Source organism: Juglans microcarpa x Juglans regia, chromosome 5S, assembly GCF_004785595.1.
Source record: "Juglans microcarpa x Juglans regia isolate MS1-56 chromosome 5S, Jm3101_v1.0, whole genome shotgun sequence".
Classification (NCBI taxonomy): Eukaryota; Viridiplantae; Streptophyta; class Magnoliopsida; order Fagales; family Juglandaceae; genus Juglans; species Juglans microcarpa x Juglans regia.
In genome coordinates this window covers 12,898,323-12,922,889 of record NC_054603.1, presented here as the reverse complement: position 1 = coordinate 12,922,889, position 24,567 = coordinate 12,898,323, and the positions used below count along the sequence as shown (strand labels likewise).

The window sequence follows — 24,567 nt, the reverse complement described above, 5'->3', positions numbered from 1 at the left end:
ATGATTCTATTGTAGTGTCATGCAGAGATAATTCGTATAGCATTGCCTTTTATTTTGTCTGAAAATTCAGTATGCAAATTTGCCGCGAGTCCCTTGAACAATAAATGCTTTCTCTGTAAATAAATGCAAGGGATCATAAAAAGAAACAACATCAAAAATTCCAGTTTTGCCCTTTTCTCTCTAAGCGAGGATTAGGGTTATTGCTCATTTTTCTGCGTAGCCTTCAACGTCTGGTTGCATGGCAGCCGTAGATGGAGCCACTGGTCAGACCTCCTTCGCCGAACTGGTGGCTGCCGTCCCCCAGTCCATTCCAGAGATGATGCTGCTGCCTCGCCTTCCGAAAGTCCTTGATGGGGAGGTTTATTTCCAGTTCTCGCGTGAAGAGATTATCAAGTCTGCCGAGCCCTTCCGCTTCTCGGTGGTCCTCAAGTTCCTGAAGCAACAGCCCTCGTTGGATGCTATCCGCTGTTTCATACAAAATCGCTGGGGTCTCTCAACCACCCCGGTTGTATCTTCCATGCGCAGGCCACGTAACGTATTTGTTCGCATGGCTAACGAAGCTAACTTCACGAAAGCACTGTCGAGGGACGTTTGCGAGATCTGTTGAAGCTTTTATCGCGTGTTTCGTTGGACACTAGAATTCACAGAGGATGATGAGCCCTCTCGTGTTCCGATATGGCTTTCCCTCCCGGGCCTTCCCCCAAACTTTTATAGTGAAGTGTTTCTGACCATTCTCATGGCCCCTATTGGGACCTTTATTCGGCGGGATAATCCGACCCGGTGTGCCACGAGAACGGATGGTGCAAGACTGTGTGTGGAGGTTGATTATCGCACTTCTGGATTGGTGCTCTAGGTCTGCCTTCGAGTAGGAAACAGCAAGTAGTCTATGAGACGCTCCCTGCCTACTGCTGTAAGTGCCGGATGCAAGGACACAATAAATCCACATGCCATGCTGAGAAGGGTGGAAAGCTGGGCAAGGTTCGTGTCGACATGAAAGAAGGGTCTGATATGGGTGCGTCTGGGGCATCGACTGAAGGGCAGGTCACAGTTCCGTTGATAGAGAATGATCCGACATCTGACTGTGGGGACCAGAAGTGCACTAAGAAAGTGAATGAGGAGATTAGTGGTGGTGAGCCTGAGGGGGAGATTTCCAGTGCAGTCGTGATTGGGAAGATTGTCGACGTGGTGCCAAGTGCAGTAGAGCTGGACCCAAGTGCAGCTGGGTCTGATCCGTCGATCATGGAGCAGGTATTGATTGAAACAGAGGTTGAGAAGGTGAATGACAATGTAACAGTTGTTACGGAAAATATGGTGCTACTATCCACGGGACATGAAAAACAAGGTACATCAGGACAAATGGGCCCCTAAAAAGAATTAGTTGCTGTTGCTATGGAGGGATGCAGTGAAAACCAGGAGGAGGATGCGGAGGTTCTGGTTGAAGACTGTGCGGAAGATAGTCTGAGTTTGGAGGATGTTGCTTCTGAGCCAGAGTTAGAATTACAACCTCAAGTATTTCCGCAGGAGAAAGATTATATGACAGAGTCTGAGGCCATAGAAGGTAAAAGAAAATACAAGAAAAAAAGTTTTGTTAAGATGAGAAGTTCTTCTCGGGTTCTTGCCCGAGCTCCTAACCTTCCTCAATGATTGAATCAATTTTTGTATGGAACATTAGGGGAGTTGGGACTTCAAAGAATAGACTAAAAAAATTGATTGGAAAGTTGAAACCGAAAATAGTAGCTCTTCTAGAACCTTTTCAAAATCTGGAAGTTGCTAGGAGATTAGCTCAATCTTTATATTTTGATAATTTTGTTTCTACTGAGGTTGAAGGGGGAAAAATATGGATTTTTTGGGATGGCTCAATGTCGGTAAATTTGTTTCGTATGGGTGAACAATATATGTCTCTTAGAGTGGGTGATGGTGTTGAGCAATTTTTATTAAATGTGATATATGCTAAGTGCACAAGAGCTAATAGATGCAGATTGTGGGATGAACTTTGTGTTCAGTCTATGGGCTTACAACCATGCATGTATGTGGGGGACTTCAACATCATTCGGAATGATTTCGAGAGATGTGGGGGTAGGCCAAGACTTCTTGGAGCCATGGAGGATTTTAATAATTGGATTCAACAGGGGGGTTTGATTGAAATGGCTTCAAAGGGAAGTGCCTTCTCTTGGTGTAATGGGCAGCATGGTCTTGCTCGCTCTTGGGCACGACTGGATCGTGTTTTGATTGATGTATCTTTTCTTTCGATTTTTCCTAATGTTATTTGTTCTTATTTGTCAACATCTACTTCGAATCATGCTCCTATGTGTATTGAGTTCAAGCAAGATCTGTTTTCCTATGGCCCTGCCCCTTTTAGGTTCCAACAGATGTGGGTGGAACATCAAAATTTTCTAGATTGTGTTCGGCAAGCTTGGGAATCTTGATCGGGTGGTTCAGCCATTCAAAACTTATTATGAAGCTTAAACAGACTAAAGTTGCTTTGTGTGCTTGGAACAAAAGGATTTTTGGGCATATGGTGCGTCATATTGTTACCCTTGAGGAAAGGGTCGAGGAGGATGAATTAAAGCTTCAATTACATTGGGAAGAAGATATTGATCGAGAGCTTCAGGGGGCTATTTCGGATTTAGCAATTTGGAGGCGTTGGGAAGAAATTAGATTGTCTCAAATGGCCAAGCTAAAATGGAAAGTGGATGGGGATCGGAATTCAAAATTTTTTCATGCTTGTTTAGCTAATAAAAGGTGAAAGAGGGTTCTTGAGATGCGTTCAAATGAGGTGGTTTATACGTCTCTAGAGTCTATACATCAAGGGGCGGTTGATTATTTTTCAAACTTCCTTCAGGGGGTGTCGCCAGTTGAGAATCCAAACCTTGAGGGGCTTATTGATCCGATTATCTCTGGGGAGGAGAATGCCTCTTTGGTTTGTGCGCCTTCCTTGGATGAGGTATTTGATGCTTTATCTTCTATTTCTGTTAATAGTGCTCCTGGTCCTGATGGTTTTGGCTCTGGGTTCTATAAAAGCTGTTGGGAGGTGGTTAAAAATGATGTGGGGAATGCTGTGTCAGAGTTCTTTGTTTCCATGTATCTTCCAAAATTTTTCACGGCTTCTTATTTGGTTCTTATTCCAAAGGTGGATGCTCCAACAGGTTTTGATAAGTTTCGGCCCATTAGTTTTTGCTCTGTTTTTTATAAAATTTGCTCTAAAATAATTGTGAATCGTTTGACTAGTCTGTTGCCAAAATTGGTTTCCTTGGAACAAGGCGCTTTTATCCCGGGTCGAAGTATCTATGATAACATTAGTCTTACGCAGGAAATGGTTCACTCCATCAACAAAAGTAATCACGGTGGCAATATTATGTTGAAAATAGACATGGCAAAAGCATATGATTGTGTTGATTGGAATTTCTTGATAAGGGATATGAAGAGTTTTGGATTCTCGGCCCAATTTTTTGATGTGATTTTTTTCTGTATATCTAGCCCATGGTATTCGGTTATGATGAATGGGACAACAAAAGACTTTTTTCCGGGTGGCCGTGGTCTTCGACAAGGTGATCCTTTATCTCCCTATTTGTTTATTATTCAGCAAGAGATTCTTTCCAGGTTGATCCACCGTAGTGTGGTTGAGAACAGATTTGGGCATTTTCATCAGGACCGAGGTATGCCTATTATTTCTCATTTAATGTATGCTGATGATGTGGTTATTTTTTCTAATGGAAGTCAAAGATCGGTTCGGGTGCTCCAAAGTATCTTGAATCAATATGAAAGATGGTCGGGTCAGGCCATTAATAAACAAAAGTCCGCCTTATATTGTTCGAATAAAATCTCTTCTACTCGCAAGCGTCGTCTTCTTCGGAGTACAGGTTTTGTGGAGGGTCATTTCCCTTTTCGATACCTTGGAGTCCCCATTATTTTGGGGCGTCTAAAAATTTTAGACCTTGAATGCATGATCGATAAAGTGAGACAAAAATTAAGTGGTTGGAAAATGCGGCTGCTATCTTCTGGAGGGAAATTGATTTTATTACGTCATGTCATTTCTAATATGGCCCTTCACCTTTTTGCTGTTTTACAGGTCCCTCAAGCAGTAATTAATAAGATCCATCAGCTGATGAGTTCTTTCTTTTGGGGTGAATCTAATGGGAAAGATAAAAAAAAAATGGGTGGCTTGGAAAACTATTTGTAGTCCTGTGACGGAAGGCGGGCTAGGGTTGAGGCATTTCATGGACAATCAGACATCTCTACATGAGGTTAGCTTGGAATCTTTTGCAAGGTAACTCTCTCTGGGCAAATTTTTGTAAGGCTAAATATGTGGGTTCGAAACCATGGTAACTTATTGATGTTGATAAAGGCTCCAGATTTTGGAGAATGGTTGTTCGTTGTGTTCCTTTGATTTTGAATAATACTAAATGGAGAGTTAAAGATGGTGATATTTTTTTCTGGTATGATAAATGGAGGGACAATGGTCATTTGTGCAATGAAAGGCCGATTGTGGGTCACCCTTTGCTAAAAATTAAAGAGTGTTGGTTGTCTGTTAATTGGGATGTTAATCTACTAGAGAATTTGGTCGGATTAGAGAATGTGGATGATATTGTTGCCTCTTTATCTGGGCAAAATTCGGGAAAATATGTTCTAGTTTGGACTCCATCTGAGACAGGTTTGTTTTCCACTAAATCTGCTTGGCATTGTATTCGAGTTAGAGGTTCAAGATTGGACTGGCATTCTTGGATTTGGCATAAAAATGTTCCTCTAAAAATGTCTATTCATTTTTGGAAGGTTTGGCATAGGGCTTTGAGTGTTGATGACAGACTGCGTCGAGTTGGCATTCCTATTGTTTCCAAATGTGATTGTTGTATTGCAGGGCATTATGAAGACATTAATCATGTTCTCATTGAGGGAGATTTTCCAAAACAAATGTGGTCCTTTTTCGGTAACCATTTTGGACTTCCGATTGGTAGTAACTAGAAGTTGCATGTCTCCTCTTGGTTCAGGCGTGCTCGAACTAATTCTCAGGTTGGTATTATTATTGGTTTATTACCTGTCATCATTACTTGGAGAATTTGGAGAAGGCGTTGTCTAGCTCGAATAAAGGGCAAAGTGGAAGCTCAAGATGCGGTCATTAAATCCATTTGTATTTGGATTGGTACTCTTTGTCAGAAAGTTGAAAATCCTCATAGTTTATCCCGATATGATGCCATGATTCTTGAGGCATTACAGATTCAACCGGTCCCGTTAAAGGTAAGGCGATGCAAATTAGTCAAGTGGCATAAACTACCTTCAGGGTGGGTTAAATTGAATACAGATGGTAGTAGTCTTAGGAACCTGGGTGCTAGTGGTATTGGTGGAGTTATTCGAAATGAGCAGGGTCGGCTTATGCAGGCTTTAGCATCTCCTATTGGTCATGGCACAAATAATAAAGCGGAGTTATTAGTGCTCCTAACTGGTTTGCGACTTTGCAGATCTCTCCATATTCTGAATGTGATTGTAGAGGTTGATTCTTTGGTGATTATGTCTTGGTGGAATAGGGGGAGATGTGGGATTTGGTACCTGGAGGATTATTGGGAGGAAATTGTTAGCTTGGCTCAAGTCATTACTTGTCGGTTTCAACACGTGTTACGAGAAGAAAATAAGATGGCGGATTGGTTGGCAAAGGAGGGTGCAAATTGCTTCGATTTGACCTTCACTAATAATTCTATTTTGCCTCGGGTCCTTAGAGGTTTATTGCGTTTGGATTTGTCTGGTATTCCATCATTAAGATGTCGGTGAGTTTCTTTGATATTGGTAGTTTTTTTTTGTGGTCTCTTTTAAAGTCTTGTTTTGTTGTGACTCCTTTATAGGTTATTTTTTATTGTTCATTGTGTTACGTTTGTTGGTTGGGTTTAGTCTTTGTTTGTAACCACGGTATTCCTCCCCCATAAGTGAAGGCTTATTAATAAAATTGGGACGGGGTCACTATTGGACATGTGACTTCCGGCTCTTCAAAAAAAAAAAAAAAAAAGAAAAAGAAAACAACAACAACATCAAAGCTATAATGGGCATGTATGGGTTTCGCATATAGCCACAGAAACTTAAAATATGTAAGCATTTTCGGAGCTAAAAAATGCGTTTGAAAATTTTATTGTAACCAAAAAGAAAACATCAAAGTTCTGATATGTTCTAACCTCCACTTTATTTCTATCTTCCATGGCAATAAGTAATTGTCTTTTGAGATGTTGAACCTCTTCTAAATTTGAATGTATTCAATATTTAGTTAAGTCACCTTTGACTATAGTCTTATTTGTTCAAAATCCTCCGGATCATCAAAATTATACAAGAATTAAAAGAGAAACAAAAGTGAAATGGAAGTCTCGAGAGACCAGACCAAAAACATTTCACGACCATATAAGTGAAATGAAATGGATAAATAACAAACTCTCAAGAGACAGCAACATAAAATCAATAATTGTATCTAGCTTCAATATTTGGCATCTCACCTTATGCTTCTTTTCCTTAGGATTTCACTGTTGAATCATTACTACCTTAAAAATCCTGCAAAGTTGGAAGATAAACGTTAAGGCACAAGAAGCTTGGGATTTTCATATCCCACATCAACATATATCAAGGATACAATTGGCAATTTGCAATATGACTGAGTCTAATCAATAATTTTTATCCAGACCTTGAAATGATTACATAATATAACTCAAAAACACCTGATCAAAACCAGAACTTTAATGGTACTTGATGAAAACAACTTAAAGTAACTATAGTCAAGGAACAAACCTTAATCCTTGAGCCAACAAAGTTCTTGCCATTATCTGATTCCTAAGACAACAATCACTCAATATGAAACTAATTTCAAAAGCACAATGGAACAATTTAACGTAACTACAGTTAAGGAACAAGCCCTAGTTGTATCTTTCCACCGCCACCAATTCCTTCCAACTCCACCATTTCATGTGAATATCCAAGCAAAAGTCATGTTTGTTATAAGATTGTATTCAAACAAAACTTTGTAGCCTTGCATTGAACTAACCTACTGAACATTAGTACAATTGTTATTAAAGAAGTCAATTAGAGTAGGTCTCGTAACAAATCGAAGAAAATAAAAAAAAAAAAAATTATATATTTTATATTATGCTTCTTGACAGTCTGAGTGGCTAAACAAGTACAACCAAGAACACAATTCAATTGCTAAATATCGGGTGCAAAACACCAACCTAATTACTTAACACAATGGTGACATGACATCATCTCGATTCCAAACATAAACCAAACTTTTGTCAGATTCTCACCATCACAGAGGCCATTGAGACTCATGCATGCATTACCCATTTGCTTATGTGGAGTTACAAGGTTTGCATCCCAAGCTGCAACCTAATGTTTTAACACTAGAAATTAACAATTGAGAAGCAAGGTTTTGGAGAAACCATAAACAAATGAGAAGCAAGTAACAGACCTGCAATGAGCATCCCATTTGTTAAGATAAAATGGAAAGAAAAAGAGGAGCCTCAACCATCTTAATGCTATTCAAACACAACAGAGTCGTATAGGCTAGACACCAGAGTCAACGACATAAACTAATTGGAGAAAAGAAAAACTAACTTTTGATGTACTTGAGCAATACCTCCCCAAGGGAAGAAAGTCTCCGAGTGCAAAAAACAAACCAAAGGCCATGACAACTACCCTATTCCAATCAGTTCAATGTCAAAACTGAGTTTGACATATCTACACCATTAAAGACAGTAAAAATAATATCATGTTTCAAGTTAGAAGAGTTCAAACAATTGAAAAAGTTTTACCTTGGTACTAGGGGTGTAAGGAGATTGTTGGAGGAGAAAAATAGATATTCTATTCTAGAGGGAAGTGAGGTGAGACTATTTCTGAAATTTCTCAAACTAAATTACTTCTCAAGTGGCTTATTTTGTGCCAATGTATACATGGGTATTTATAGGTTTGTAGATTCACCTAGCATTTACTCTAATACATGAACTTCCCTAGTACATGAACACCCAAGTACATGAATACCCCAAAGACATGAATCACTTCTTTCAAGATGAACCTTCACTCTAGTTCATGAATCTACCAAAAGACACAACTCTTTATCTAACATTTAATAAATTAAGTTTATTATTCAACACCTACCTTTAAACTTAATTCCTGGTAACTCCGAGCAATATCCGCAACTTGTTAAAACTATCATACTTGAGAGACTTCGTAAAAATATCTGCAACTTGATCATGGGTCTTCACAAATTTGACTTGTACTTCATTCTTTTTTTTTTTTAAAAAAAAAAAAAAAAGAGCCAGGGCCACATGTCCAATAGTGATCCATTCCCAGCTTTTATTAAAGAGCCCTAGCTTACAGTGGAGGAATACCGTGAAAACAAGCCAACGCATCAACGTGCCTACAAGAAAAACCACAAAAACAAACTCAATAACTACACTGGACTACATGCAAGACAAAGTGAAAGCTCAAGAGCGAAAAATAAAAAAGTCCATGCAGAACCAACCAACAACTACAATAGACTTGCGGCCCCTCTAATTGCCAGCAACCCCACTCTATCTAGTCTAACAATGCCCCGCAAACGTCTTGGTAATGGATCATCCACACCATACGTACCCACCTGGCCTGCTTCCCCACTTCTCGCAAGGAAATCCACAGCTCGATTTCCTTCCCGAAATTAATGAACTACTTGGTAGGATAAGCCCTCAAGCTCTTGAAGTAGCTCCTCCCAAAAATCTCAAAGATACCATAAATTGCAATGCCAAGCACTAAGCCAGTCCACTATTACGTTCGAGTCACATTCCAAAATAACACGGTGACCACCTAGTTGTTTGCAAAGTTTCACCCCTGAACTAATGCACGAAGTTTCACCCACTTGTACTTCATTCTTGACAATGCATTCTCAAAGAAAATGAAATCTTGTATCAATATACTTGCTTCTATCATGAAAGATAGGATTTTTCACCAATGCAAGTGCCGACTTGTTATAAACAAAAATCTCTAGGGCTTCCTCTTGTGGCATGAGTAGCTCCTTCAATAATCTTCTCAGCCAAATTGCATGACAAATTCAAGATGTCACAGAAACATATTCAACTTTTTTTTTTCAATGAAGGACGGCACTTCCAAACTTTATTGAAACAAAACTCTTACTTATGGCGAAGGAATACCGCAGAAAAACAAAACAACCAATAAACCAAAAATAGATAAAAACCACAAACCGCCAAACCCGACAAAATAAAAGAAAAAATATAGCCCTCCACAAATTACCAATGAATATAAGGCAAACCCAATCTCTCCAAGCACAAGAGGCCCTTCAATTCTTTCTAAAGCAACTCATAATCCTCAACCAAACCATTACAACCTTCCTCACCACGCCTAGCCAAAAATTCAGCTACCATGTTCCCTTCCCTGTACTGATGAACAATAGAGAAGGAAAGCCCAGATGACACCTTAACCAAAGTTTTCCAAAAATCCCACAAGTACTAAACCGTGCAACATCGAGCCAAAACCCAACCCACCACAGCTTTGGAATCACATTCAATATCAACATGCAAAAAACCCAAAGCTTTGCACAACTTTACCCCTTCCATTAATGCTCTTAGTTTGGCTTCATTATTGGTACCATAACCAAAATGCTTCATGAAAGCACCTCGGAACCTACCATGGCAATCCCGAATAACTCCCCTCCACCCATACTCCTCGAATTACCCCAGCAGCTAACATCAGTATTTAACTTGAACCTGTCCGAACTTGGCTTCTGCCAACAAACTAGGTGAGGATGTCGTACAGAAGATGTCGTGGTAGAAATATCAAGTTCCTCCAAAATAATCGCATCCGAAGCCGAAGCCTGACCACTAATTCTCAATTTATCCGACATGCGTTTTAGCCAAACCTTCAATGCTGACCATGCACTATCAGCTATAATCTATCTTCCCTCCAAGCGAGCCTTACATCTACGGAACCACAGCTTCCAAGTAATCACACATGGAAGAATATCAATAAGTAACCCACACATGGAGGATTTTTTTAGCAAAAGAGAACCAATTAAAGACCCTAGACCACCAGGTCTACCCAAGGGGAATTCTGCTCATTTCTAGACATTATTCGCAAACTCACCAGAGTTCAAGACATGGTCCAATGTTTGATAGTGACCTAAAGAACATTAGTCACATTTAGAAACAATCGGTATACCCACCAATCAAATTTTCTCGTCAAATGGCAAACAATTGTATTTTGTTTTCCATACACGAATTGACATTTTCTTAGGTACTTGACCATGCCAAATCCAGTTCATACATTGCACAGAAGGAGATTTCACTCTATTGACATCCCAAGCAATTGAGGATAAAAAATTTCCATCACGGCTCGGTATCCATACCAACATATCATCACCCCCTTGGCCTACAACAACGTTTTGACAGATTTCGTCTACCTTGACAGCCCTTACTAATTCCACCAAATGATCATAATCCCAAGAATTCTCAAGCCACAAATCTTTTATACACAAACTGTGGTTCACATCTGAGATAGCATGATGACTAAGTGGCCCACTAGAGAGCCAGCAGTCGTGCCAAAAAGAGCCTCCTCCAGCCTTAACCTTTAGCCTTGTATTATCCAAAACCTTAGGCATTACTCACATAATGGATTTCCAAAAACGAGATCCATTAGAATTCAGACTACTCAAAGCCACATGGCCCTTTTTTCAAATATTTGGCTCTAAAAACATTAGTCCATAAACTTTCAATGGACAACAAACGCCATGCAAACTTCATATGAAGAGCTCTTTGTACCTCACGAGAATTTCTCAAACTCAATCCCCCTTCTTTTTTCAGTTTGCACAAGTGCCCCTAAGCTCTCCATTTCCTCTTATGCCTTCAATTCGAACCACCCCAAAAGAACGAAGCCAAAATAGAATCAATCTTCTGATGAATAACTTTTGGGATGTTCAGAACAGCGAGTAGGTGCATCGACGTGCTTGTCAAAACATGCCTTAGAAGAATAAGCCGACCACCTTGAGAGAGTAAATTAAATTTCCAACCCGCTACCTTATTTCAAACTTCGGTCACTAAAGGTTCCAAATCTCAAACAGTAAGTCGTCCCACAACAATTGGAATGTCAAGATAAATCATCGGGGAGCTTCCCTCCCCAAAACCCAACAATCTCTTTGACCCAAAGAGATATGTTTAGAAAAGAAAATAGCTAACTTTTCCTTACTAATCAACTGTCCCGACCACCTCCCATGTATCCCCAACACCTCTATAAGTCTTCTCAACGATCGCTTTTCCCCATTCAAAAAAACCAATAGATCATCCGCATAAAGAGATGGAATATCAAAGGAGCCCCCCGATGGATGAGAAAAAGCCTTAATCCGACCCACCTCAAAATTCTTCCTTAGAAGCTGAGACAAAACTTCCTCCATAAGAATGAATAAATAAGGCGACAACAGGTCCCCTTGCCTAAGTCCCTGAGTCGACTTAAAAAAACCATTGTAAGAGCCATTCAACATAATCGAAAACCATTGGTCACGAATACAATTTGCAATCAACAAATGGAAGTGATTAGAAAACCCAAAACACTCCGGGACATTTAACAGAAAAACCCAATCAACTCTTTCATGAGCTTTGGTCATGTCAATCTTGACCATAATATTCCCACCAACTGATTTTTTATTCAAAGACTGAACCATCTCCTTGGCCAATGTAATATTCTAAAAAATACTACCTCCAAGAATGAAAGCACCCTGCTCCTGAGAAATCATCAACGGGAGAAAAGAAGTCAACCTGCGAACCAAAATCTTAGAAAAAATTTTATAAGGAACCGAACATAAGCTTATAGGACGGAACTTATCAAAACTTTTTGGCTCCTGAATCTTCAGAATAAGCACAATAAAGAATGATGTGTAAAAACGAGGAAGTGGAGTCCTAGAAAAGAAACCCCGCACCACTTCAACCAAATCCACCTTAACCACCTCCTAACAACTACAGAAGAAACCCAAACTGAACCCATCTTGTCCCAGACTACCATGACTCAGAATAGACAAAAGAGCCTCCCTTAACTCTATTTCCGACGGTGCCTTACACAAAGAAAAGTTATCAACATCTGATAACACCAAGCCAAGAAAAGAGGAGAGATCTGTTCCCTTCTCCACCATCTCACCTGAAAGGAATTCCTGGTACCTGGAAATAGATAACAACCCCATGATGCACTTGTTCTGGAGAATAGAGGACAATACCGTCCGGAAGAGACATAGATGAAATAAAATTATTTTTCCTTTTGTGATTAACCACATCATGAAAAAACTTAGAATTCTGATCACCATCATCCAACCAAGCCTTCTTAGCAACCTGAGCAATACACAAATCCTCCTTATGTTCCCACGTTTCTAGTTCCTGCTTCTCAGAAATATACTCGGTCTCTATTCCTGCAAAATAACCTTCATGCAATTGTTTTTCTAGACCTTCCACCTGCCCCTCCAACTCCTTAATGCGAACACCAACACAGCCAAAATTATTTTTGTTCCAAGGACGCAAAACTACCTTAAGATTTTTTAGTTTTGCCACTAGTTTACGAAGCCCCACTTCCTGTACAGGTTCACTCCAAATTGCTTCAACAGAAGCACCAAATGACTCATGCTCAATCCACATGTTTTGAAATCTAAAAGGAGAAGGACCATACCGAACGAACTCTCTATGAAAACGAAAAACCAACAGACAATGATCCTATGTTTTTCTAGGCAGATATTCATACCCCGCTTCCAGATATGCACTTGAGAAACAAGAGTTAGACATTGCTCGATTAAGTCTTGCCCAATTACGGGATAAACTGGACTGCCCATTACACCATGACATCCGACCACCAAAAACTGGAAGATCCAATAATCTGCAATTATCCAAACAAGTGTTAAACTCATCCATCACCGAAATGACTCTCGACTGCCCCCTAATTCTTTTTCCATCCTCCCTTATAATATTGAAATCAACCGCTACCAACCATGGACAATTTCCCATGTTGATACCTTTTAAAGAATTCCACAAAGCCCTGTGCTCCACTTGGCTACAAATCTCGGTCCAAAATTTTAAGACGCTTTTCTTTCCATACTTTTGTTCGCATTTGTTTTTCTAGAACAATATCATGATCAGGCTTACTCACTCCCACCATATATACAACCTTAGTGTGCCCCTGATGACAGCATTTCCAGGAATAAAAACCATGCTTCTCATATCTAACCTTTTGCCAAATGGTGGTGTTATTCGAAATGACAAAGGGAAAACTCAAAACATGTTCCTCCTGCAAATCCACTTCAACACAAATACAGGCTCCCATAGCCCTCATACGATTAAGAGTAGTGGTACTCGTCCCCAAACAATGACCAAACCTAGTTGCAAGAAACTGCAAACAATTTGTATTTCTTAGAACTCCAAGTAAATGCCGTATTTCCCAAGTAAAACACAAAACTGGTAGTGCTCTTCCAATCATCCAAGTCTCCGGCCCAATCACTATCACTATACCCCGCAAGCTTAAATTCAACAGAAAGTAAATAAAGAAGGCCGTAATCAATAGTACCTTTCAGATAACGTAGAATCCTTTTAACCGCTTTGAAATGCATTGTGCTTGGTGACTCCATATATCGGCAAACAAGTCCAACTCCATAAAGTATATCGGGTCTTGTGCAAGTTAAGTATCTCAAACTTTCAACAAGACTCTTAAACATTGTGGGGTCTACCTTCTCTCCGTCTTCATGCTTGGACAATTTCACTCCACATTTAACGAGGGTGCTCACGGATTGACAATCTTCCATCTTGAACCTTTTGAGAATTTTCCTTGCAAAACCTTCTTGAGAGATAAAAATTCTATCCTCCATTTGTTTGATCTCAAGGCCAAGATAATAAAACATGAGACCAATATCGGTCATTTCAAATTCTCTCATCATAGCTTTCTTAAATTCTCCAAACATGCTTGAATTGCTTCTAGTAAAATTTAAATCATCAACATATATGCAAACAAGCAAAATATCTCTATTTTCACGCCCCTGGCATAGAGAGCATATTCACTCGGGCACTTGGTGAATCTATTCTCCTGAAAATATTTGTCAATTCGACTATTCCATGCCCTTGGCGCTTGTTTTAAGCCATACAAGGCTTTCTTTAACTTCAAAACTTTAACTTCTTGCCCTTTGACGACATAACCTATAAGTTGCTCTACATAAACTTCTTCCTCAAGGTTTTCATTCAGGAAAGCCGATTTCACATCCATTTGATAAATCCTCCAATTCTTTTGAGCTGCTAGAGAAATAATCATTTGAATCATCTCTGATCGTGCAATGAGGGCAAAGACTTCTCCATAATCAATACTGGGACATTGGCTATATCCCTTGGTCACCAATCTCGTCTTGAATCTTTCTACTTCTCCCTTGGCATTCTTCTTTACTTTCAAAACCCACTTCACACCAATGGGCTTTTGTCCCTCTGGTAAAGTCGCCAATTCTCAAGTATTATTCTTCTTGATTAATTTGATCTCCTCATCCATGGCAATGCTCCTCCTTTTCTCTTGTACTGCTTCTTCAAAACCTATTGGTTCACAATCGGCAAAGTGACAAAAAAGAGTTAGATCATCACTTAAATTCTCCGTTACCTCATAAAGATCTTGGAGACTTCTCATTCGGGATTGCCTTTCACTAGAACTTCCTTCATAAGAAGATGGTGAAGGAATACTAGGAATTGTTGGTGATTGAGGAGGTGTCGTGAGTTCTTGTACATCATTTCCTTGATCTTCATCTTCAGGGAAGGGAAAGAAATCATATCTTTCATTTTCTTAGTGCTTGGATTATAAATCTTGTAGCCTTTGTTTCTTTGATCATAGCCGATGAAGATGTGCTTCTTGTTTTTATCATCAAGCTTGGATCTTTCTTGATCGAGCATATGCACATTGCTAATACTTCCAAAAAATCTCAAATGGGAAACACTTGGCTTTCTTACACTCCATACTTCTTAGGGAGTTGAGTTCTCTATACTTATTGTAAGATAACGGTTTGATAAGTAAAAAGCACAATCAACCACTTCCTCCCAAAACTCTTTAGGCATCATCTTTGTCTTCAACATGCTTTTAGTCATATAGAGAATCGTTCTGTTCTTTCTTTCAAAGGTAATCTCGGAACCGTCAAAGCCCGACGAATCCCATGTGCATCACAAAACTCATTAAATTCAATAGATATAAACTCAACCCCTCTATCTGATCTCCATGCCTTAATATTATAGCCACTTTGCTTTTCAACAACTGCGTTGTATTTTTTAAAAGTACCAAACACTTCAGATTTTTCTTTCAAAAAGTATACTCACGTTTTTCTATTGAAGTCATCAATAAAGAGGAGGAAGTATCGATTTTTACCAAATGAAGAAGGCTTGAGCGGTCCACAAATATCGGCATGAACAAGTTGGAGAGGTCCACAAACATCGGCATGAACAAGTTTGAGTGGTCCACAAACATCAACACGAACATTTTTTCAGGATTTTCTTTCAACGTCTTGTGACGTGGTGCAAGCTGATTTATCAAGTTTGATTGTTCCAGTTAATTCGGACGAGGATAACCACTTGTTGTGTGTGGAACCGACAGAAAATCAAGTGAAAGAAGCTGTGTTTTCAATTCCTCAACAAAGTAGTCCAAGGCCCGATGGGTTCAGATCTGGTTTCTATATAAGATGTTAGGACATTATTAAAGATGATCTTATTCAAGCTGCTAGGGAGTTCTTCAAGGGTGGTTCTTTATCTAGGTTCTTTACATCATCTTTTATTGTTTTAATTCCGAAAGCGCCTGATCCGTCTGGTTTTGATAAATTATGACCTATTAGTTTGTGTTCAATGGCATATAAGGTTTTTTCAAAAATTATTGTGGCTTGTCTGACTCAGATTATTCAGAAGTTGGTTTCCCATGAACAAGGTGCTTTTGTGCCGGGACACAGTATTTTTGAAAACATCACCCTTGCCCAAGAGATGGTGCACTCTCTCCATAGGAAAACTTTGGGTGGTAATGTCATGCTAAAGATTGATATGGCTAAGGCTTATGATCGGGTGGATTGCAGCTTTCTCTTGGAAGTTCTTAAGTACTTCGGCTTCTCCATTATTTTTTGCAATTTGATTGGTGAATGAATAAGGTCTCCTTGGTTTTCGGTGATGATAAATGGAACCTTTAAAGATTTTTTTCAATCTGCTCAGGGGCTGTGACAAGGGGATCCTTATCTCCTTATCTCTTTATTATCATGGAGGAGGTGTTAACCAGATTGCTTAGGAAAAATTTTGAGAATGGTCGAATTGGGAGATTTTATCACCCAGTGGGGGCTCCTTTAGTTTTTCATTTGTTGTATGCTGATGATCTGCTGATTTTCTCTAATGGGGGAAGAAAATTATTAAGCGACTTGTTGAGATTCTGGCTCTTTATGAAAGTTGGTCTAGCCAAAAAATAAGTCATGATTTGTTAAGGGTGACAGGATTTAAGGAAAGTCATATTCCTGTGACCTATTTGGGTACACCGCTTGTTATAGGTAGACTTACTTCCCGCATCATTGAGCCTCTAGTTGAGAAAATACGAAAAAACGTGGTGGGCTGGAAATTCCAGTTACTTTCACAAGGTGCTCGATTAATTTTATTAAGACATGTGCTTTCTAGTTTGCCTATACATATCCTCTTGGTGATCAACGTTCCGAAGAGGACTCTTGATCAGATAAATTCTATATTAGCCAATTTCTTTTGGGGCGATGTGGAGGGAAGAAGGAAATTACATTGGAGATCATGGGCTAAAATTTGCAAACCTACTAACAAAGGCAGCTTGGGGTTGAGGGATTTACATGAGGTTCAAAAGTCTTTTTACATGAAATTTGCATATCACTTATTAACGTCCGAAGGGTTGTGGACTGATTTTTTTCATGCTAAATATATAAGGGACGGCCATCCTTTGTTCTATGCTTCCAGAGCTACGAATTCGAGAATGTGGAAGTCACTATTGAAGCTCATTCCGGAAGTTATAGAAAACGTCCAGATTCTGTTGCGCAATGGAAATTCATTTTTTTTGGTTTGATAGATGGTTAGCTTCAGGACCTTTATCAACCAGAATTCAAGATATTAGTAATAAGGGACTGCGTATCAGAGACTGTTGGATGGATCAGGCATGGAATGTTGATCTTTTGAAGGAACTAGTGGGGGAGACAATCACAGAAGAAATTTTGGTCTCTTCGCGCACTGGGTTGGATATTTGTGTGTGGAAACCAACTTCGGATGGTCATTTATCTACTGCTACTGTGTGGGACGTAATTCGGGAAAAAGGGATTCAAATGCCGTGGCAGAGTGGCTTTGGAACAGGTGGTTGCAGAAAAAAGTTTCCATCTATAACTGGAGAGCCTGGTTTCAAAGTTTGGCAACATATGAGAGAATTCAAAATAAAGGGATCTCTTTTGCGTCGGCGTGTGATTACTGTATACTGCATGCTAGGGAGAGTATCGACCATGTTTTAGTCACAAGTCAGATAGCCTCTCGGGTTTGGAAATTTGCTAGTATGATTTTGAAGGTGCCGTGCTTGATATTCAGTACCTGGAAAGCTAGAATATCAGCTTGGATGGTTTGTGTTAAAAAGTCCTCTTTTGTGGGTAATCTTATTGGTATGCTTCCTTTTATTATGACTTGGTGTTTATGGACTAGAAGATGCAAAGTACGTAATGGAGGGGCTGGAAATAAGTGCGATGCAAGTGTGGACCTCAGCTAAAATGTGGCTCAAAAAGATGGCGAATGAGTTGAAAGTGCAACGGCAACTCAATAAAAAGGATCTTGATGTGCTCAATGATTTAAATTTGGAGATGCCGAGAATTATTACCCGGAAATGTATGCTCGTTAAATGGTCAAAGCCTCAGTCGGGATGGATTAAGCTCAATTGCGATGAGAGTTGTCGGAATAATCCTTCGAGAGGTGGGGATATCTTGTAGGATATGGATGGTAATTTTAAAGCAGCCTTTTCTGCTCATTTTGGTCTTGGAACGAATAATAAAGCTGAATTGAGAGCTATTTTGGAAGGGATTCGGCTTTGTAAAAGCCTATCTTTTTCTAAGATCATTATTGAAAGTGATTCTAAGTTGATTGTGGATTGGCTCAGGTAAGGGAAATGCACTCTTTGGCATTTATGGGACTATTGGAATGAGCTTAGTCATGAATTGCAAGGAATGGATACTCGTGTCATTCATCAATTCCGTGAAGGGAACCAAGAGGCTGACTTTTTAGCTAAACAAGGTGAGCTAGGAAGTAATGTAGTTTATAAAGATTTCCAACACTTGGGGAGGTTCTTAAAGGGTCTTATTTGGATAGATAAGGCTGGGCTACCTTCAATACGTACCTAAGGATCTTTTTATTTGTTTTGTTTGTAGGCTTGTTTAGAGGATTTTTGTTAGGCATGTTTAGTTTTCTTCTTTTCTATTAGGCCTGTTTAGCTTCGTTTTGCTTTCTGGTCGTGGTCTTTTGCTTCCTGATTTTGCTAGGCATGTTTAGTTTACGTTTTGTTTATTAGGCATGTTTAATTTTTTTCTATTAGGCCTGTTTAGTTCCTCTTTGATTTTTGGGTGTGGTCTTTTGTTTTCTTTTGTTCTCTTTTTGGTTGGTTTGTGTTTGGGAGGTTGTTATTGTCCTATTCGTAAACTCCCAGATGTTTGATTTGTAACCACGGTATTCCTCCGCCATAAGTGAGGGCTGATTAATAAACTTGGGACGGGGTCGCTATGAGGGTGGCTACTGACTCTTCGATTAAAAAAAAAAAAAAAGAGTTGGAGCGGCTCACTTGCTCTTGTCAATGATTCTTTTGGAAAGCTCTTCCGGAATTGTTTGCCAACAAGACACCCTTCGCAAAGTTGATCGGATTGATCAATAGGTTGCAAACCTTTTACCATCTCCTTTTGAGCCAACAACTTCAATCCTCTAAAATTTACATGTCTAAGCCTCAAATGCCAAGCCAAGACGTATCTTTCACACAAGATTTGAGGCACTTAGCCACATCAGTTTGAATATCAAGCAAAAACAACCTATTGCTTGTCATGGACACTTTAGCAATCAAATTCTTCTTCTCATCTCTTAGAAAAAGACTATGATCTTTCATTTCAATCTCAAAGTCTTTTCCCAAGAGCCCAAACTCAAAATGTTGATTTTCATACTTGGAACATAACAAACATTTGACACAAATTGATAGCTCCCATTTTTCAACCGAATTAGAATTGTACCTCTCCCTTTGATAGGAAATTTTGACAAATTTTCGAAAGTGACATTCCCGTTCACCAATTCATCAAGCTCCACGAACATGCTTTTGTCTCCGCACATATGATTGCTTGCAACATTATCAAGATACCACAAATTCGATTTGCTAGTTTCTTCTCCTTTGTAGGCTAGTAGCAAAGTGGGCTCCACTTCCTCATTTTCAACATGATTTGCCTTCTCTTCAGCATTGCTAGGAGAACTTTAGCACTTCAAAGTATAGTGGCCATACTTTTGACAATTGTAGCATTTAATTTTGGACTTGTCATATTGTCACCCATTTTTTCTTGAGTAATTTCCTCTGCCACGATCTCTTGAGGATTGACGTCTTTCTTTATAGTTGGCATTTTGATTGTTTTGTTCATCTCTTTCTCGTCCTCATCCTCTTCTTCCTCTTCCTTGTCCACGTCCACATCCTCTTCCTCATTGACTTTTATCATGCTCTCCTTCCTTCTCTTTTACAGAGAGCTTTGTGGCGAGAACCTACTCAATAGGTTCCTCCTTCTTCTTCTCGAGTCTTTCTTCGTGGGCTTATAGAGATCCCATGAATGGATCAACCGTCATCATCTCCAAGTGTTACAACTCTTCGATAGCCACCACAATATAATCAAACATTGAATGCAACGAGCCAAGAATCTTCTCAACCACCTGGACATACTCCAGCTTTTCTCCATATCTTCTCATTTGATTCACAATGGCCAACAATTTTGAAAAATAATCTGCAATCATCTCAGATTCTTGCATATGAAGGACTTCGAATTCACCTCGTAGCGTTTGGAGCCGCACCTTCTTCACTTTATCAACTCCTTGATAGGAGTTTTGTAACATCTCCCATGCTCGCTTGGAAGTAGTGGCATTGGCCACTTTCTCGAACATTGCTTCATCCAAACATGGATGGATGAGCATGAGAGCTTCTTGGTCCTTCTTTCGCAACCTTTGTAGAGCCTCCTTTTGATTAAGACTCAACGAAGCTTCATCTCTAGGCTCCTCATAGCCTTTCTCTATGATCTCCCATGCATCTTGAGATCCAAGCAAAGCCCTCATTCGAATGCACCAATTCTCATAATTCTCCTTTGTCAAATGCGGAAATTGAAATGGAAAGATCTAGAAAATTGCAGCTCTGATACCAGTTTGTTGGAGGAGAAAAACATATATTCTATTCTAGAGGGAGGAGAGGAAAGACTATTTCTGAAATTTCTCTAACTGAATTACTTGTCAAGTGGCTTACTTTGTGCCAATGTATACATGGGTATTTATAGGCTTGTAGATTCACCTAGCATTTACTAGAATACATGAACTTCCCTAATACATGAACACCCAAGTACATGAATACCCCAAATACATGAATCACTTCTTTCAAGATGAATCTTCATCTAGTTCATGAATCTACCAAAAGACACAACTCTTCATCTAACATTTACTAAATTAAGTTTATTATTCAACAGTTTGATCTGGATCGGAAAAACCGACTAGACCGAACCATTTGATCTGGACCGAACTAGATTGAACTCTAGACTGGTCGGTCTCGATATAAATTATGGACTAAAAAAATTTCCAAACTAAGCCACTAAAGGAGCCTTAAATTACCAAGTGTTTATGGAATTATGCCCGACAATGACATAAAAGTCAAGTCTAGAAGAGTGAGCTGTGAAGCATTTGAGATGGAGTTGGAAATTCTTTCAGACAGTTTATTTCCACCAAGAAAACGTTGTTTGAGCTTTGGAAGGAACATGCCTATATCTGATGGAAGATGACCTGAGAATTTATTGGGCCCCATTGAAATAATTTGTATCCTTGAGATATTGAAGATCTTGGATGGAATTGGACCAACAAAACGATTCATTATGATCGAAAACAAATCTAAATTTTGTAGGTTACCAATTTATCTTGGTATTGAGCCTGTCAAAATGTGATTTATATGTACTTCTATTAGAACAAAAAAAAAAAAAAAGAATTAGTGGTTTTTAATCAAACATACGCAACTTAGCAGTAAGAAAACCAAGACTTCAAATACCATGCAGTAGGTGGCATATTTATTGATTGAACTATTTTGTTATGCGGGCCATGGATGTGTTAATAGTTGTTGTGAATGATCTGCAACTGTGATGCAGAATCTTAAGAAGTTCCAGAGCATCTGTGAGCATTATATTTTTCTGATGTACTTAAAGAACTCCAATGACCTATAATACCTAAATTCTTTCAAATATAAATCACACCCCTACTAAAGAGGTGTGTATTGTTCGCACAAATCGTTGGTGTTTTTTATTTTTTATCTTTGGCCTAATCGCTTTCTTTCATTGATACACATTGCAACACTCTCCAAGAGAGTTCTTTCATGTCCTACTCTTGTAATTCTCCGATGGGCATTCCAATAGAAATAAACACAACCCACACATCTCACCAAACAGACCAACAACCCATGCTTCTCTCCCAATCAACCCAATTAACCACCTAGACCAAACCAACTCCTACATTCCAAACAAAACTCAAATCCCTTCCACCATAGTTCTAATAATAACTTTGACTTTTGTTTCAATGTGCAGAAGGAATCACTTGAACATGGGAAGTCTCTTCCAAAAAGGGTTTTACAAAAGGCTATGGGCACTTCATACCTCAAGTTTCAAAATTCCCTCAACTGTCACTGATCTGAAACGGGCTACATGAGGTAAACCCGAAAGCTACGTCAATTTGATAAATTTATTTATGTAAGATCCCTTTATGTTCTATCACTTCTCATTTGGAAATGTCTCACATTATCTGCTTCAGGCCAACAATTATTAGAAATTGGTAAGGAGTGCTTAGATTTTGACAAGACTTGGGTAGCTGGCCAAAACTTGCCCCAACAATATCATAAAGCTCTAGCCCAAGCCTCAAGAAAAAGAGCTCTCATGTTTTTTACCTGACTAAATTTGAAGCCAAGTGTTTTTGGGAGAAACCATTAATAATCCTTCTTAGCCTCGCTATTCACTACCATTCTTCATAGTTCCATTAAAAATAAAGGTAGAGCTCTTTTTTTGACATGGATGGTTCATAGTCATTAGATTTAGACACATCACCTTTTATCCTTATTTTCTCAAACCTAGAAGTTAATAATATTTGGAGTTTAGAACTTTTTACCATTTTGGTTCCTTCGTGTGTAACTTTTAGTACGTCTGAAGCCTCCTTAACAATTTCTCACCTTGATATTCGTTTTAATTCCTCAGGTGAGACAACTATGAAAATGGCATTTAATCCTACTATTCCAATTGCAATTAGCAAGATCATCTCTAGACAACCTATCTATGGTTGTAGAGGATTTAGTCTAGCCCTTCTCAATACAATACCAAACAAGTTCATACAAAGATGTTCATCTAGCCATGAAAAGTATTGTTTGATAACAGTTTGAAGACTACAATCTATTATAAATAATCTAAAGATGCCTTGAAAATTAATGTAGCCAAGATTGAACTGACCTAAAAATAATTAATTGTTGGAACATTGCAAGTGAGAGAATTGATCTTATAATGGGAAAATGATAATTAGCAAACTCTTTTACAACTATTTTAAAGCATTGTTTTAAATGGAATGTAGTTATTTGATAGAGATTAATCTTAATGAATGGCACGTGCATAATTAGTTATTTATAAATAGTTGTAGAAGAGTCATAGAGATATCATTATGTGGTTGTAACCTTCTCTTATTTTTCCTTCAGTTGGGATAGATAAATGTGGACTATCCCCATTAGTTATTAGAGAAAATTATCATCTTACAACTATTTTACAATTATATATGACATGGTTGGTAGTTTTATAAAACTTTTTCATTTTTAATGAAATAGTATGATTGCATTGGTTGATTTGTAAAATAGTTGTAAGAGAGTTAGAGGTGTATCACTTCCATTGTTAGCATATTGGTTATTAACCAATAAAACAAAGGCCGACAATACAAGTATATATAGTGCACTACCTTAAGAGTTAGCATTTTGGTCAAAAACTTATTTTTATTTCCGGCAATGCAAATCGCCAGAAATGAAATATTATTTGTAAAAACATTCCAACATAAGGAGAAAAGGTCGTTGGAAAAGATTCTTTTTGTTGACTATACTTATATGAGAAATGCTAGTATGCCGCCTCACTTTGACCACTCATAAATTTTATTTTATTTTTAATTTTTTTTACGTAATGATTAAAAAAGTAATTTTTAGTGTATTGGCATATTTTTTTATTTTTTAAAAAAATTTAAATATATTAAAAAATATGAAAAGAAAAGAAAGAGAAAAATAGAAATACAAATTTGTGCTAGGCGGCACGCCCATCAATCATTGCTGGGTGGCAGCCTAGCACTACACTTACCTATATATATTATTGTATATGAATGAAATTAGTTATTAACTTGTGAAAAAGTGAAAAAATGATGAAAAGTAAAAACAATTAGATAAAACATTTAGCATAAATTCGGTCATATATATATTTGGTATGCTAAGTACGTAGTAGTACTACCCATAACTTTTATTGACTTCAGCATATTTATATTTATTTTTTATACCCATTGCCTGGAAACTTTACCCTACAACAAAAAAGACTTTTTGGGATGATTTTCTTTTGGAATAAAATGAAAATCGTCCCAAAAAGTGAGATTTAGGGACGAATTTTAGATTTTGTCTCAAAAAAATGACGGAAGAACAAAACCGTTAAAACGCGTTCAAACAAAATAATTAGGGACGAAATATTTTGTCCCTAATAATGAAATCGTTCGAATGTAATGTTTTAACGATCGGACGATTAAATTTAACCCTTCGAACGTACATTTTGGCGCGTTAAGTAATATTATTATAGCGAGAAATTGTTCTACCGTTCGAACGATTAATCAGTATTGTTCGAACGTACATTTTGGCGCGTTAAGTATAATTATTATAGTGGAAATCTGCTTTACGTTCAAACGTACAATTTCACCATTCGAATGATAAATTAGTACTGTTCAAACGTGCAATTTGGCGCGTTAAGTATAATTATTATAGCGGGAAACTGCTTTACATTCGAATGTACAATTTCACCATTTGAATGATAAATCAGCGATGTTCGAACGTGCAATTTGGCACATTAAGTAACATTATTATAGCGAGAAATTGATCTACCGTTTGAACATACAATATTCACCGTTTGAATGATGAATCAATACTATTTGAACGTTATTTGCATGGTTCGAACGGTGATCATATGTTTTTTTTTTTTAGAGAATTATATTTATATTAACTAGTAATTATAAAAGATTTAGCAATTAAATAATAGAAATAATATCAATCAATAATTAGTTTAGAAAATATAAACTAATACTA

The 24,567-nt window shown here is 38.2% G+C and overlaps 1 long non-coding RNA gene across 1 annotated transcript; it reads left to right on the top strand.

Moving 5' to 3' along the window:
• The first annotated feature begins 2,388 nt into the window (after window positions 1-2,388).
• Window positions 2,389-19,500, top strand: LOC121267494. Its single transcript, XR_005941019.1, has 3 exons — window positions 2,389-2,400; window positions 15,530-15,536; window positions 19,367-19,500. It is a non-coding gene; the product is annotated as an uncharacterized LOC121267494 (long non-coding RNA).
• The last annotated feature ends 5,067 nt before the right edge of the window (window positions 19,501-24,567 follow it).